Genomic DNA, 14,831 nt, shown 5'->3' on the forward strand with positions numbered 1-14,831 from the left:
AAATGTCAAATGCCTTGGCTCAGATTTTTATATCTCTGTTTCTTCATGTTTAGTGTGTATTTGCTTTGTGTCCTTCCCATGTGCAAGGTGATACTATCTAGCAGAGATATTTACATGTTGCTGTCAATTGCAACCACAGAATATAGCTTCATGAATATACGTGCCCTGTGTCTGCATGGCATACAGTAACTTATTACCATTATTTAAAGATGACAGACTGAGACATAGAAAGGCAAAATGTTTCCTTCAGAGGAATTATGAACCCTATCAAGAAAGAAACTCATGTTTTCTAAGCATTTCAGTCAGTGCATCATCTCTCTCTTCTCACTGCATTCCATCTTTTTATAAGCTGGTTACAGTCGTATTGGGCTCATTTAGGGACTCATTCCTGCCTCAGTTTTGACCTATGTTTACAGTGCCAGAAGGTGATAGATGTTGGATACCTCACAGTAGGGACTGACAAACTAGGAGCTTGGAGCACAGGTACTTTAAAAGACATATTTGAGAGACAGGAACGTTCCAGGTTCAGACTGAAAATCTACCACTATTTTAAACACTGCTTTTGGTAAAATAAAGTACTGCCCATAAAAATTACCAGCCTTTGAGCTTCTTAAGGTGTCTCTCATCCATATGTTTTTATCAATCTGCAGGCAGGTCTGCACTACGCGGTTGTATCTGTCCTGGAGTTCCTCTGCCTGTGCTCTGAGATGACTGAAATTTAGCTCACTCTTGTCTGTGAACAATTTAACTGCATTATCATATCCATTTCATATGGAAAACTTAGTCTCTGCCTGTGGCAGCAAGAATGAAATGACTGTGCCTGCAAAGGAAACCAAGGATGCAAATCATTCTTACACAGGGAATGATATCTCTGAATTTCCTCCATTTGTCTGTTTACATTCTCAGTGAATATTCTGTGCCTTTCATTTTATATTTCTTACTATTTTTTTTTCTTCTCTTCTTAGTAGTCTGAATTAAAGACAGTCTGTTCCGAAGATTTGGTGGGTTTCCACTTGTGGTTTTTTGTTAACATATGTTGCCTGTGGCACCACTCGTTGCAGGCACAGATAAAGGCTAATACATCATTATCAGCATATTGAATGAAGAGGCTGTCTTGTGGAATTGTCTAAGTGATACTCCTGCTTATTTGCATTGTAATAAGGCCTGATGACAAAAAACCCTCCAGGTCACTTTGAGTCTTTGCAGAATGTTAATGTGGCTGTAATGAATTGCAACTTGTACACGTACAAATGCACTTGGATGCACACCATTCAATTACTTCATCAACCTGTAGAAACCAAACCCCATCTGTGTCCTTTCTAAGCCTTTCAGTGGCTTCACTGAGCTTTGAATCAGACAGATATATACAATCAGTGCTGGAATTTTAAGACTATGTTCATTAAAAAAATTGGAACTAACACCAATAACATTCTTAATTCTGGAAATAACATGACACTGTGAAATGCAGCATTGGGATTAATCTGTTTTAATTTTAGGTACATAGGTTGTGCACAGACACAGAGAGTTGTCTGGACTCTATTTTTTGTCAATTAAAGGACCATCACTCTTCTCATCTGTTGACAGCTAAAATAGGTCCAACAAATTACACTTTAGAAGTGTCTATTTGTGTCCACTGATTATAAAGGAGTCTAGAAAACCAGCTCTGATTTAGCAAGGTGGGATGAATCCCACTTCAACAGCTTTTGAAAGCCACAGTGAGACTGGCACTTACATTTTTGCACTTCTGCTGTATATTACCTAGACTGTTCACTCGCTACAATGGATGGGACTCATTTTACCTAACTTTAGACAAGCCTGGTGTGGATAACTATGTATAAGTGCATCAACCTAGGCTCCAGTTATCATCTCTGGAAGCAATTAGACATTTGCACTACAGACATTTGTGTGCATCAGAAGAATCGTACTCAAGGAGTCCTTATTTGACTGTTCTGTCTGCTGAGGTTACGCATCCTGGAGAACAGAAAGCTAATGGACATGTAATTGCAGTTTTCCACAACTTAAACCAGGTTCACAGAGAAGATGGAGCCATGCACTGAAGTGCGTGATGAAAGGATCAAGAAGTTGTCAAAAGTGACAGCAAGTGGAATCATAAACAAGGAAAAAAAATCTTCAATTGGGACATTTATTCTAGTCTGCATAGTTCACAGACAATACTTTGTCACTGGTGGTCAGATGCTGAAAGAGGTTACCTAAAGAGTCTGAGAAACCTGTGTTTGCTGCTTTGACTAGGAAGCGGGACTAACAACCTGGCTTATTCTATGACTCTGAGGTATAAACCACTATAAAAAAGGAGGTAAGTGGGAAGATGCTTCGGTACCTGAGACATCTCCCCATGGAGTACTCCACTGGTACCTTCCAGCTCTTGAAGACAGCTTCCACCTGTCTGAGCTGAGGTGGTAGCTGTCTGATTAACTGGTGCAAAAAATAAAAAGCCTCTCTTTGCAGTCAATGAATACAGTAATTACTTCTCAGCAAGGACTCTCTTTTCCTAGAGCAGACATCTAAAACAGGTTAGATGGATGCACCTTGGATGCACTCTCTCAATCTTCCTAAGATAAATAAAGCTGATCACAGAGCCTGAATTCTCCCTGGAAAAATGAAAAGGGTCCAGGAGAAGCAATTGTTTTGTGTCCCAGTGAGTTACTGTGGTACCAACGGTGCTCTGTACCGCTGCTGCTTTAATTGGCTTGATGGTTGATAGTATGAAAATGAGATGCTCTAAAGTGCATTTATTTCCAGTCCATCCAGTACTTGTTAGATTTATTTCTACTCTGTAGCTGAAACTGGACCTGTTTGCTGCTGGCTGCTGCCCTGGGCAGCCCCTCTGAGTATGGAGGGTTACACAAAAATGCAACCTGTAGCATAAGGTTGCCCTTCATTTTAAGGGCCACATGAACCTCCAGCCACTGAGGTTCAAAGCAGCATGAATTACTTATAGGATTGAGAGGTGCTAGCAAGGCAAGGGGAGTGTTGTGTGTGGCACAAGGCTTTATTTTTATGACTTCCAGGGTCTGTTATTCATCAGTGGCCTAGCAGACAGCAACCTCTCCTTTATCTTCTGTCCCTGGATGTTGCAGAGGAAGCAAAAATGGGGATTGGATTTACCTGATGCAGAAAATCTGATTTGTTTATCAGGACATGTGAGAAATGGGGACTGCAGCTTGTGCTCTTCATCGAAATATGCAGTTGTGCAAAAGAGTTACTAACAAATCGTCAGACTGTATTTTCAATCTCCTCTTATTAAATATGTATTATCTTTTAAATTCAGATGATTTCTTCTTAAGGGTTCCATCTTAAAGATGAGCCGGCAGGGAAGAAGACTGACCTAGCTGAACAGAGACCTTGGGCTGGAACTCAGGAGAAAAATGAGAGTTTATGACCTTTGGAAGAAGGGGCAGGCAACTCAGGAGGACTACAAAGATGTCATGAGGTTGTGCAGTGAGAAAATTAGAAGGACCAAAGCCCAACTAGAACTTAATCTGCTACTGCTGTAAAAGACATTAAAAATGTTTCTATATTTATATGTTTCTCTATTTATAGGAACATTAAAAATGTTTCTGTAAATACATTAGCAAGAAAAGGAAAGCTAAGGAGAATCTCCAACCTTTATTGGATCTGTGGAGAAACATGGTGACAAAGGCTGAGGAAAAGGCTGAGATACTTAATGCCTTCTTTGCCTCAGTCTTCAATAGTAAGACCAACTATTCTCTGGGTATCCAACCCCCTGATCTGGAAGTCAGGGATGGAGAGCAGAATGAAACCCCCATAATCCAAGGGGAAATGGTCAGTGACCTGCTACACCGCTTAGACACACACAAGTCTATGGGCCAGATGGGATTCGCCCAAGGGTACAGAGGGAGCTGGCAGAAATGCACACCAAGCCACTTTCAGTCATTTATCAACAGTGCTGGCTAACTGGGAAGGTCCCTGTTGACTGGAGGTTAACAAACATAATGCCCATCTACAAGAAAGGCCAGAAGGAGAATCTGGGGAACTACAACCCTATCGGTCTGACCTCAGGGCCAGGGAAATTTAAGGAGCAGATCATCTTGAGTGTCATCACACGTCATGTACAGGACAACCAGGTGATCAGGCCCAGTCAGCATGGGTTTATGAACAGCAGGTCCTGCTTGACAAACCTGATCTCCTTCTATGATGAGGTAATCTGCTTCATGGATGAGGGAAAGGCTGTGGATGTTATCTCCCTAGACTTTAGTAAAGCCTTTAACACCATTTCCCACAACATTCTCCTGGAAAAACTGGCTTCTCATAGCTTGGATGGGTGTACTCTTTGCTGGGAAAAAAACTGGCTGGATGGCCGGGCCCAAAGAGTTGTGGTGAACAGAGTTAAATCCAGTTGGAGGCCAGTCACAAGTGGTGTTCCCCATCTCAGTATTGGGGCCAGTTCTGTTTAATATCTTTTACTAATGATCTGGACAAAGGGATTGAGTGCACCCTCAGTAAGTTTGCAGATATAACCAAGTTGGGCGGGAGTGTCGATCTGCTTAAGGGTAGAAAGGCTCCACAGAGGGATCTGGACAGGCTGGATCGATGGGCTGAGGTTAGTGGTAATGAGGTTCAACAAGGCTCAGTGCTGGGTCCTGCACTTGGGTCACAACAACCCCATGTAATGCTACAGGTTTGGGGAAGAGTGGCTGGAAAGCTGCACAGTGGGAAAGGACCTGGGGATGTTGGTTGACAGTGGCTGAATATGAGCTGTCAGGGTGCCCGGGTGTTCAAGAAGGTCAATGGTATCCTGGCTTGTATCAGAAAGAGTGTGGCCAGCAGGACTAGGGAAGTGATCATCCCTTTGTGCTCAACACTGGTGAGGCTACACCTTGAATACTGTGTTCAGTTTGGGGCCCCTCACTACGAGAAAGACATTGAGGTGCTGGAGCACGTCCAAAGAAGAGCATCGAAGCTGGTGAAGGGTCTAGAGCACAAGTCTTATGAGAAGTGACTGAGGGAACTGGGGTTGTTTAGCCTGGAGAAGAGGAGGCTGAGGGGAGACCTCATCGCCCTCTACAACTACCTGAAAGGAGGTTGCAGAGAGCTGGGGATGAGTCTCTTTAACCAAATAATGAGTGATAAGACAAGAGGTAATGGCCTCAAGTTGCACCAGGGAAGGTTTAGACTAGATATTAGGAAGTATTTCTTTACAGAAGGGGTTGTTAGGTGTTGGAATGGGCTGCCCAGGGAGGTGGTAGAGTCCCCATCCCTGGAGGTGTTTAAGAGTAGGGTCGACATAGCGCTGAGGGATATGGTGTAGTTGGGAACTGCCAGTGCTAGGTTAACGGTTGGACTAGATGATCTCCAAGGTCCTTTCCAACCTAGATGATTCTGTGATTCTGTGAGGCTCAAGGGAGACCTTATTGCTCTCTACAACCTGAACAGAGGTTGTAGCAAAGTGAGTGTTGGTCTCTTCTCTCAAGTAACAAGTGATAAGACAAGAGGAAAAGGTCTCAAGTTGTGCCAGGGAGGGTTTAGATTGGGTATTAGGAAAAATTTATTTACCAAAAGGGTTGTCAAGCATTGGAACTGGCTGCCCAGGGAAATGGTTGAGTCACCATCTCTGGAGGTATTTAAGAGTTGTGTATATGTGGTGCTTAGGGACATGGTTTAGTGGTGGAGTTGGCAGTGTTAATGGTTGAATTTGATGATCTAAAGGTCTTTTCCAACCTAAACAATTCTATAATTCTATGATTCTATGATCTGTAATCAGCTGACAGAATATAATATCCTTAAATCACAAAGAATGAAATAGGACCTATTCTTGGAGCAAATACTGTTCAATGAGGCTATGTAGCAGAGGGTGAGTGCTGACACTGATAAAAATCTGTCATTTCTTTGAAATTTAAAAATAGTGTTTTATTCATGGAGGGTCGATGGCATTTTGATGGAGAGTGACAGCCTGTTAGCCTCTTTGGCAACAATTCTCTGTCCACCTCTGACCCACCAGGAAAGAGAAGTCAGGGCTTTTCTTCCTCTGGCTGATTTTTCTGAAGCTCTAGAGCCTGAGGGAGGACATCTTTTGCCCTGCTCAGCACTACATGAAATCCTTGTAGGAAACAGTGAGCAACCTATTGTTTTTCACAGATGCCTCTCTCCTACATAAACTCCTCAATAATTAACCAGCAGTATCCTCAAAGCAGTAATGTGCAAGATAAATAATAAGAAACAGGAATGACAAAGTGATAATACCCATGTGTTTTGATGCAGATCCTCATCCTTTATGATCTTGCTGGCATTTATGCCAGTCTTCAAGCTTCACAGAAGATACCTTGTCACACATGCCCCATGTTCACTGCATCGTCCTGTTCCCACCACCACATTTTCCTCTCCCCACTGCCAGAATTCAGCTGAGGGCGTAGAGAGAAGAGAGGAGAGGACGCTTCTTTAATTTTCCTGGCACCCCAAAGGAGGCAAACAAAATTTTCTTATTGCCTAGCTTGTCTTCTAGCTTCCTTACTGAGATTAGGAATATACCCAAGCAAATTGGTGCTCAGAACACCTTTTTCCTCCAGATCTTTTTTCAAGTACAATTTTTTAAAATTTTACAAAACTAAAAAAGGTAATAGCCGGGTATTTGTCCTCACTGCAGAGAAACCTATGCATCTGAAGCTGTGTTTTATATCAGATAACTTTGTCAAAATATTCATAAGAGGATGGACCATGCATAGCTTCTCTCAGTGGCGCAGGGGAAAAAAAGACATCAATTTGTAAAATAATGTTGCTTAAAATGAATGTTTTTTCTGTGTCTGTTGCTTTTTACTCATATTTCTCTGAAGAGATCATACAAACATATCTAGGCCCATATAAACCATATTCATGAACTATATACATACTCAACAAATTTCTTGGACTAGTTTTTGATAGGTTCTAGATAAGAAAATGTAGAGGGTATGGGGGTGACTGAGTTTTTAAGGGGTTATTATCTCATTTTAATGTCTAACAGTGTTCATAGGTTTTATCTTCAAAATTTAGCACATTTTCCTGAACCCTTATTACTGAAAAATATTGAATATTTGTACTCACAGATCACTGAAATATCTTTCTATACCTTACTGAGTTTACATATTGGGTTATATTTCTCGAGGTCTCAGCTGGAGTGTTCGAAGTAAAATCTATTCTGTACCCATTTAGGGGAGAGGGCAGTCAGATCAATAGTCTGTGGTAGCTTCTTGTCAGAAAAAAACAGATACATTCACAAAATTATTGATTCTATTAACCCACGTTCCACTGAAAACTGACAATAGGTCAGTTCAGTCACATTTCTCCTTTATCTTATTGAAAACAAATTTAGAATGGATTGCAAGGAGTAAGGACACTTATCTCAAGGCACATCAGGAACTTAAAAATCAAGATTTGTGTTCCCCCAAATCACAAGACTGCCTTAAAAGGATTGTAATATTTAGGATTTAGATAAATGGTGTTCTGTGTGTGTGTGTGTGTGTCCTCTGTTTTGAAACCTTCAGGGTTTTCATATGTCACCTTGGGAAGTTTTTCACTGAAACCAATAGAACTAGAAAAGATTAATGGCAGGCCTAAAACCACACATCAAATCTACACTGAAGTTTGTATATGACTCCTTCTTCTCTCCAGGAAAGTCTGAATCCTCACTTTCTCCTCTGTCTCTTGGAAAATGTTTTTTCCCAGATATATGTGCTTCTGCCTTGTCCTTCTGCTTATGCACTCCTACTTTGAAAGATAAGGTAAAAAAATGTTCTCATAAAGAAATGCAGTGTGTTGCCTTTTGCCATCACCACTTGCCAGCTTTCATTATTGCTGTGCCTATTCTTTGCCTGGAGCAATATTATTTTAACGTTCTGTTAAAAAAAACCAAACCCTTGACATCCTCTAGGAAAATAAAGAGTCTGAAAGACAACAAAGTACATGTGTGCGTGAGCATGTGCACCTTTCTTGGCAGCTTCTCTACCTATTGCTTTATCTCTGATCATATCAAAATTATTTTCCCTTCAAGCAAACAAAATGCTTTGAAGTGGTGTCTCCCTTGACACCACGAGCATTGAAAAGCTGTCAAGAGCAGACAGTGAAGAAAAAGCGAGGAACGTCATGTTTGAGGGAGCTGGGACAGTAATGTGCCACAACTTTGGCTATCAAATGAGACTCACAGGGACCATCACATGTATGTGTGTGAAAGGCATGGGTATAATATTAGTGGGAAGTATTGAACTGCCATTGGTTGTTGTCCTAGTTTTGTCTGGAATAAAGTTAACTTTCTTCCTCGTAGCTGGGATAGTGCTGTGTTTTGGATTTAGGATGAAAATCAGTTGATAAACTGATGATTTAGTTGTTGCTAAGCAGTGTTTATACTAAGTCAAGGAGTTTTCATCTTCTCATACTGCCCTCATACTGCTGAGTCTGGGAATGCACAAGAAGCTGGTGGGGGGACACAGAAAGGACAGCTGAGCCAAATGAGCCAAAGGTGCATTCTATACCATATGACGTCATGCCCAGTATATAAACTGGGGAGAGTTAGTCAGGGAACATGGCGGCTCGGGGATTGGCTCCGTAGTAGTCAGCAGGTGATGAGCAATTGTATTGTTCATCACTTGCTTTATATATTCTATTATTATTATTATTTTCCCTTCCTTTCCTGTCCTATTAAACAGTCTTTATCTCAACAATGAGCTTTGCATTTTTTTCCAATTCTCACCCCTATTCCACTGCAGGGGGCAGAGTGAGTGAGCGACTGTGTGGTGCTTTGTTGCCATCTGGGGTTAAAAGATAAAAGATACTCAGTTTATACGTGGAGAAGGTGAATAGGCAACAGTCAAATGCCTCATGCTATCATGATGTATGACTCATGGTTTCTATCTGGCATATGGAAAGATGTAGTTAAGATACAGAAAAAGCAGGGATAGAGACAAGAACAGGCTGCTCCAGCCACAGCCTGGATAGCCTGGCTTGATGCTCCTGGTCAGAGTGATTGGAACTATAATGCATATTGATGGAAATGGTCATAAGAAACAACCGACCCACTGACCTTCACCTTTCTTTTGGACAAGTCTAACTATCCAGAGGTTTGGATAGATACTGGGGCCATGTCTCCTTTGCTACCTTCATTAATCTGCTTTCCTTAGTAACTGTCTACTTTCCTTATGCCTAGACCTAGACTGGGCTCAAAGATGAAGTGTAAAGGATCATCTAAATCTCATAATAATGTGCTGTAATAGAAAATAAGAACAAAATGTATCACTATCAACAAAAGTTCTGTAGGTTTCTTCCAGGGAGGCTGTCAGAAGGAGCCCCGTTCATGTTGGTGGTGATGGCTTTTCCCTCAAAACAAGAACCAGTGTGAAGACATCAGTCTCTGGATTCTGGCAGATGACCACCGGCCATGCCGACCACAGCGGTTAAAAAGATTATGGTTTTCTCTGCCAGAGGTTACTTCCTCAGTGCTGCAGTACCCTGTCTGTCATAGCACCTTAAACAACTGATAAAGATGTATTTATGCTAATATGGCTGTGCTGAGACATGGACACATCCCAATCAGCAGCTTCTGCCTTAAGAGCAGTAATCACCAGTAAGACGACAGGCAGATAATGAGTGGTAGTAAGGTCCTAAGCCCCTGCAGGTGTTTGTTTCAGAGTAGATGAGTCAGAGCTCTTACGGTACACCACTTACTGAGCAGTCATTACATGACCAGTTTTTGCAGTGTGGTAGCCTGCCCAAAATTGTTTGTCTTTCTTTATGGAGTGTCTGTTACATGCTGTTCTTATTTCCCCAATTTTCTTTTGTAGTATTGAAATAAATAAACTGATCCAGAAGTATTAACATTAAAACATAGCCATGCTGGATTTATCTGAGTAAAACACAGATGAAAGACTATCATATTACAGTCCTTTGTGTTACGCAGTCTCCTTAGTAAATAATTTTTGAGAAACGTTCATGGAATTAAACAAATGAAAGCTTCCTAACCGTGTTACAAATATCTTTGATTCTGACTGGAAAAGACTGTTATAACCTGCAGTGTGTATGGAGGTGTACCTTAAAATATGTGAAAGGATAGGAATGAAGCTTCATGGCACTGATGATTCTGGGTAGGAGTGATGAATGTTTGGCTACTCCATTTTTAACCCCTGTTCCAGACTGCTGGGAAAATATGTGCCATGAACTAATAGTAAAGCAACTGCTTTCCAGGAAACAGCCAGGAGCTGTCAGGCAGAACATGCTGAACAGCAGAAAAACACAACTTTTTTCATCCTTTGCCTGGAGCTCATATACAAGAACTTTCAGCACCCATGTCTGGTGATGTCTCCAACTCCATCTGACCTTCATTTTGGTCTCTGAGAGGTGTTCATCTGCAGGTTTGATTCCCCAATACCAGACTTACACAGACGTTTCAACCTCAGAAGCTTAAAAGATAGATGTTGGCCTTGAAGTTGAAATTAGCAGTCAGTACTTTAACCACAAGTAGGGAACTGAGTTTGAGATACGGAAAAAGCCAGACAACAGACAAATGGCAAAGAGGCAGATATGTAGAAATAAGAGAGTCATGATTTTCTCTTAAAACTTATCTGGTGGAGGAGCCAGGGGTTCTTACCTATTTCATAGGTATGTCATGATTGGAAAGCTTCCTCAGAAAGTGGGAAACCTGGATTTTGGCCCAATGATGACACTGAAGGAAATCACAAACGAATTGAATTTATACCTTTATAACTTATCTTGAATAGAGATTACTGTTTTCACAGTCTCATCTGAAATGTTAGACAACTGTCTTTACCAGTGTCTTCTGCTCTTCTCAGAAAAGGGGGTTTGAAACCACCCAGCCATGCTGTAGAAGACAGCCCCTCTTGTCAAGCAGTGGGTCAAAGGGGTACCATCCTCCTCCATTTCTGCTATAGCAGCTAAATACTCAGGTTACTGCACAGAAATGAATGACTCCCGGGGCAAAGAGGAGAGCAAGGAAGAGAGAGCCTTACTCTGCAGCCCCATGTGTTTTATGACTGTATGAAAAAAAAAAAGACATAACATCAAATTTCTTCTCTGAATATCCCCTAGCACCAGCACTGGCTCTTTCCCTGGGCTCATTGAGGTAAATGGGCACAGGAGACTAATCCTGCCAGCCCCCAGGCACTAAGCAGCTTCAAAGAGTCACAGCTTTGAGGATTATTGCATATCCAGCAACAGAAATGTAGACACCCGAGACATTTCTGCATAGTCACAGAGGTCCCTTTGGGTTTGGCAACGGTGATTTTGAGGTTCTAAACTTTGTACTTGCACAGCCAAAGTGACAGGTAGGCATTGAAGCCTCCTCCGAAGCATTTGTGTCTGTGCACAACAGTCACTTGTCAGCAGCCCTTTCAACATCTGTTTACAGGAGATGACAGGATCTTTGTGCCAGGGAAGGTCCAGATGATGTACATGTCTAACTCTTCACACAGAGAGGCATGTAGTTCATTTAGCACAATAAAAATAGTAGAATCCATTATTTACGTAAATTTCAGTTACATATGTATAGAAAGTTGTTTTCCTCCTAACAAGATAAATCCAATTAAAAAATCCTGTCACTTCTCTTTTTTTCCAAGAGACATCCATAAATGGGCTTTTGCTGTTATCAGATGTGTGAAGCAACATTACTGTATATTTTCACACCTAGTTGATTACTTAACCATCTGTTCTCTCCAACAACACAGGATACAAGATGGGAAGAAGGGAGGGGAAGAGAAATAAACGGAAACATTGCTGTGATTGTTTTCTAACCCATCTCTTAATTTTTCATTTGAACCATAAAACCCAGGGCAATTTTTATTACAGTGGTATGTGTACTGAAACAAGGCCTGTATATAAAACAAACCTCTTACAACTCTTCTTTTTTTTTCCTTAGAATAATGGAAACGTATCACAACATCCTCTCTGAATGACTATAAAATGGAGGTGGAGGGAGGAGAATTTTGTAGGTAGAACATTAAGTTCGTTAGATAAAAGTCAGTTACTTAGTAGCTCATATTTAAAAATATTCACACTTAATTTAACTCTCTTCATTCTCTGGGAGTATTGTGGGTGTGTTAATCTTTTGGGTTGATAAATCATTCATCTAGATGGGCAGGTTGGAAATTGGCTTCAAATTTTCGGTTACCTTTGTTCTAATGTGTTCTCTTTGGCTTAAATTTATTTTTCAGACATCATTTAAAAATAGATACACAGCTAAATTTAATTAAAATATATAGGGTCTAATTATATATTTTAAATTACAGATTTTGCAATTACTAAAAAACTGAAAACAATAACCTTGTAATATTTTTCCCTTGACATTTTCACTTAAACACAAAACCACACCTTCTTTATTTTAATAACTATGCCAAGAACAAGTATTTTGCTATCCCCTACTGTTTTATTTATCCATTGTAATTATTGACTCAGGGGGCATATAGAATTTTGGAAAAAAAAAAATCAAGATAAGAAATCTATCAAATGCACAAAGGACTCTGTAAACATGGACTCCCACTGACCACACTCAATACACAGGTCATACAGCCTCCTTTGAAACAGGCATTGCGTATATATATATGGCCACTGCCAACTTCATGAATAGCTATTAGTGACCATCCAAACCAAAAGCAGAAGTTTGTCTCTCTTTCCTGGCCAGCTGTGAGAGATGAGAAGGTCTCAAACTTGAGGTAACAAATTTGTGTGCAAGTGGGAATTAGAGAAGAAAACATGGAAGTAACTTGTTAGTCAGACAGAGGCATTGCAGGAACCCCTCCCTTACAGGAATAAAACTTGTCCTGTGTTAAAAGAGTGACAATGAGCTAGGGATCACTGAGGTTAAGGGAACCCTAAATTAATCCTTTTGTGGACTACAGTGGTTCTTACTTAGCTGATCAGATGCCTGACTCCTGTGACTTTGGCACAGTAAATCATCATCAGTCAAACACAAGGAGCAGCAAGTTGAGGTAATGCACATGGTGTTGTCTCTGATGAGTGACTGAGCAAGTCATAACAGAAGTGCCCTGTGAGCTGCTTGTGGCTTTGGGATGCTCAAAGCTCTGTGGGTGTTCAGAAACAACAAAGGTTAATCTGACAGGAAGTGCTTACTTGGTACTTTTGTGTTCATGGTTGTTTTCTGTCCATGTAAGAAGATGGGAGGTTTCTCTTTATCTGACAGGTACTGAACAAATAAGGGGAGGAAATCCAGGGAGACTCTGGTTGTCACTGTAGGGACAAGATGGATGGGAATCACAGTAGGGATCTGGGAAATACAAGAGCTTCTTGGGAACAAGAAATGATCATGGAAAGTTACTTACAACCCAGGAAGTCATTGAATTAAGTGAAAAGAATCATAAAGTCACAGATATGTCTTGAGGAACACAGGTGGGTGGGAGAGAGTTTTGAACAAACCCTGCTAGTTTCTCAACTTTCCCTTTTAGGCACTTTGAGGTTTCTCTACTGAAAAAGTGAAATATTCTAGTTCTTATGCAATAAAACCTGGGTTTTCAGGTTTCTTTGAAGGATCACTGCAGAAGGTCTAGACAGAAACATCTCAAATTTGGTAAATGTATGGTCTTTCTATAGACCTTTGGTGGGATGGACAATCAAGGCTTATATTGGTGGGTCTGAGTAGACAAATATGTACTGGGGGAGGGAAGTGGCTGTGGCAGCAAAAGTGTGGGACCAGGTCTTTATGTTGAGGAGTGTATGATGAGATTCTCTGCTCACCAGTCCACAGGAAGGATGAAGATTACAATGGAAATGAATGCATTTCTCTTCAGCTCAAGCTATCAGTCTATGTTTTCTACATCTTTTGAACTGAAAAAACTTTTTCTGTGAAAGCTTTACATTTTAGGAGAGGAATTTGGTTAGCGGTCTTATCTATCATCCATGTGTGAAAATGCCTGAGCATTTTACATTTCTTCAGGTATCCAGTCTTCTTTAAAAATAATGCTTCTAAGAGTAATGGCTAGGTTACACTTTCCAGAAAAACCCTGCCACAAACCTGTGGTTTAAAGCTCTAGTTAGGTTTGCAGTCCATCAGATTTCAGATCGATACACTACAGAGAGCTGACACAGATCTTGCACAAAGACAGATTGCACTTTCAAGGGAATTTCATGCCATTTAAAAATGGGATTAACCAAGATGGAAATGCTAAAAATACATGAAAGATAAAGTTTAAGTCACTAATGGAAAAACCTGTGTGTTATTCTGCTTATTAAAAGACAACAAACTGCCACAAAATAAATGCTCCTTGCTAATGAGCTAATATTTAATCAGCACAGTGTTCTGTTCTGAAAATAAAAAAAGCTTCTGTTGATCACTTTTTGTTGGTGGTCCTTTAAAAAGGTAGATGGAAAAATCAAACACTCTATATTTAAATTACACTGTTTTTTCTCTGCAGTGAAGCAAGAGTGTGCTGTAGTGCTTGTCATAATTTTCTTTATGACCCCAAGCCCTCAATCTCAAAGAATAGGAGAGAAAATGGAGGTCACACTGCTTCTTATACATGTTGTCATTCAGATATGTGCTCTTCACACAGAAGCAGGTTTTCAAATTGGGTGTTTAGTTCTAAACCTCAAATTAACATACTTTTTTTAATAAAGATTTCCACTGTCTTTTTTTGCACTCCACAAATGGGACTACTGTTACTTGTCTGTGTTAGTGCTCACTGAATATGGAAGGGATCCATCTGCTGAATCCCATGAGATATTGGCATGCAGGGGCTAGGCAGAGTTACCTATTTTGCACCCTAGGGCCCAGACTCCACCAGCAGACTTCTGCAGGAGGGAGAATGGAAATTCTTCTACAATGGAAGAGAAAGAACAAAACACACACGAGAAGAAAGAAGAAG

The sequence above is a fragment of the Strix uralensis genome, chromosome 5, assembly GCF_047716275.1.
Source record: "Strix uralensis isolate ZFMK-TIS-50842 chromosome 5, bStrUra1, whole genome shotgun sequence".
NCBI classification, from domain to species: Eukaryota; Metazoa; Chordata; class Aves; order Strigiformes; family Strigidae; genus Strix; species Strix uralensis.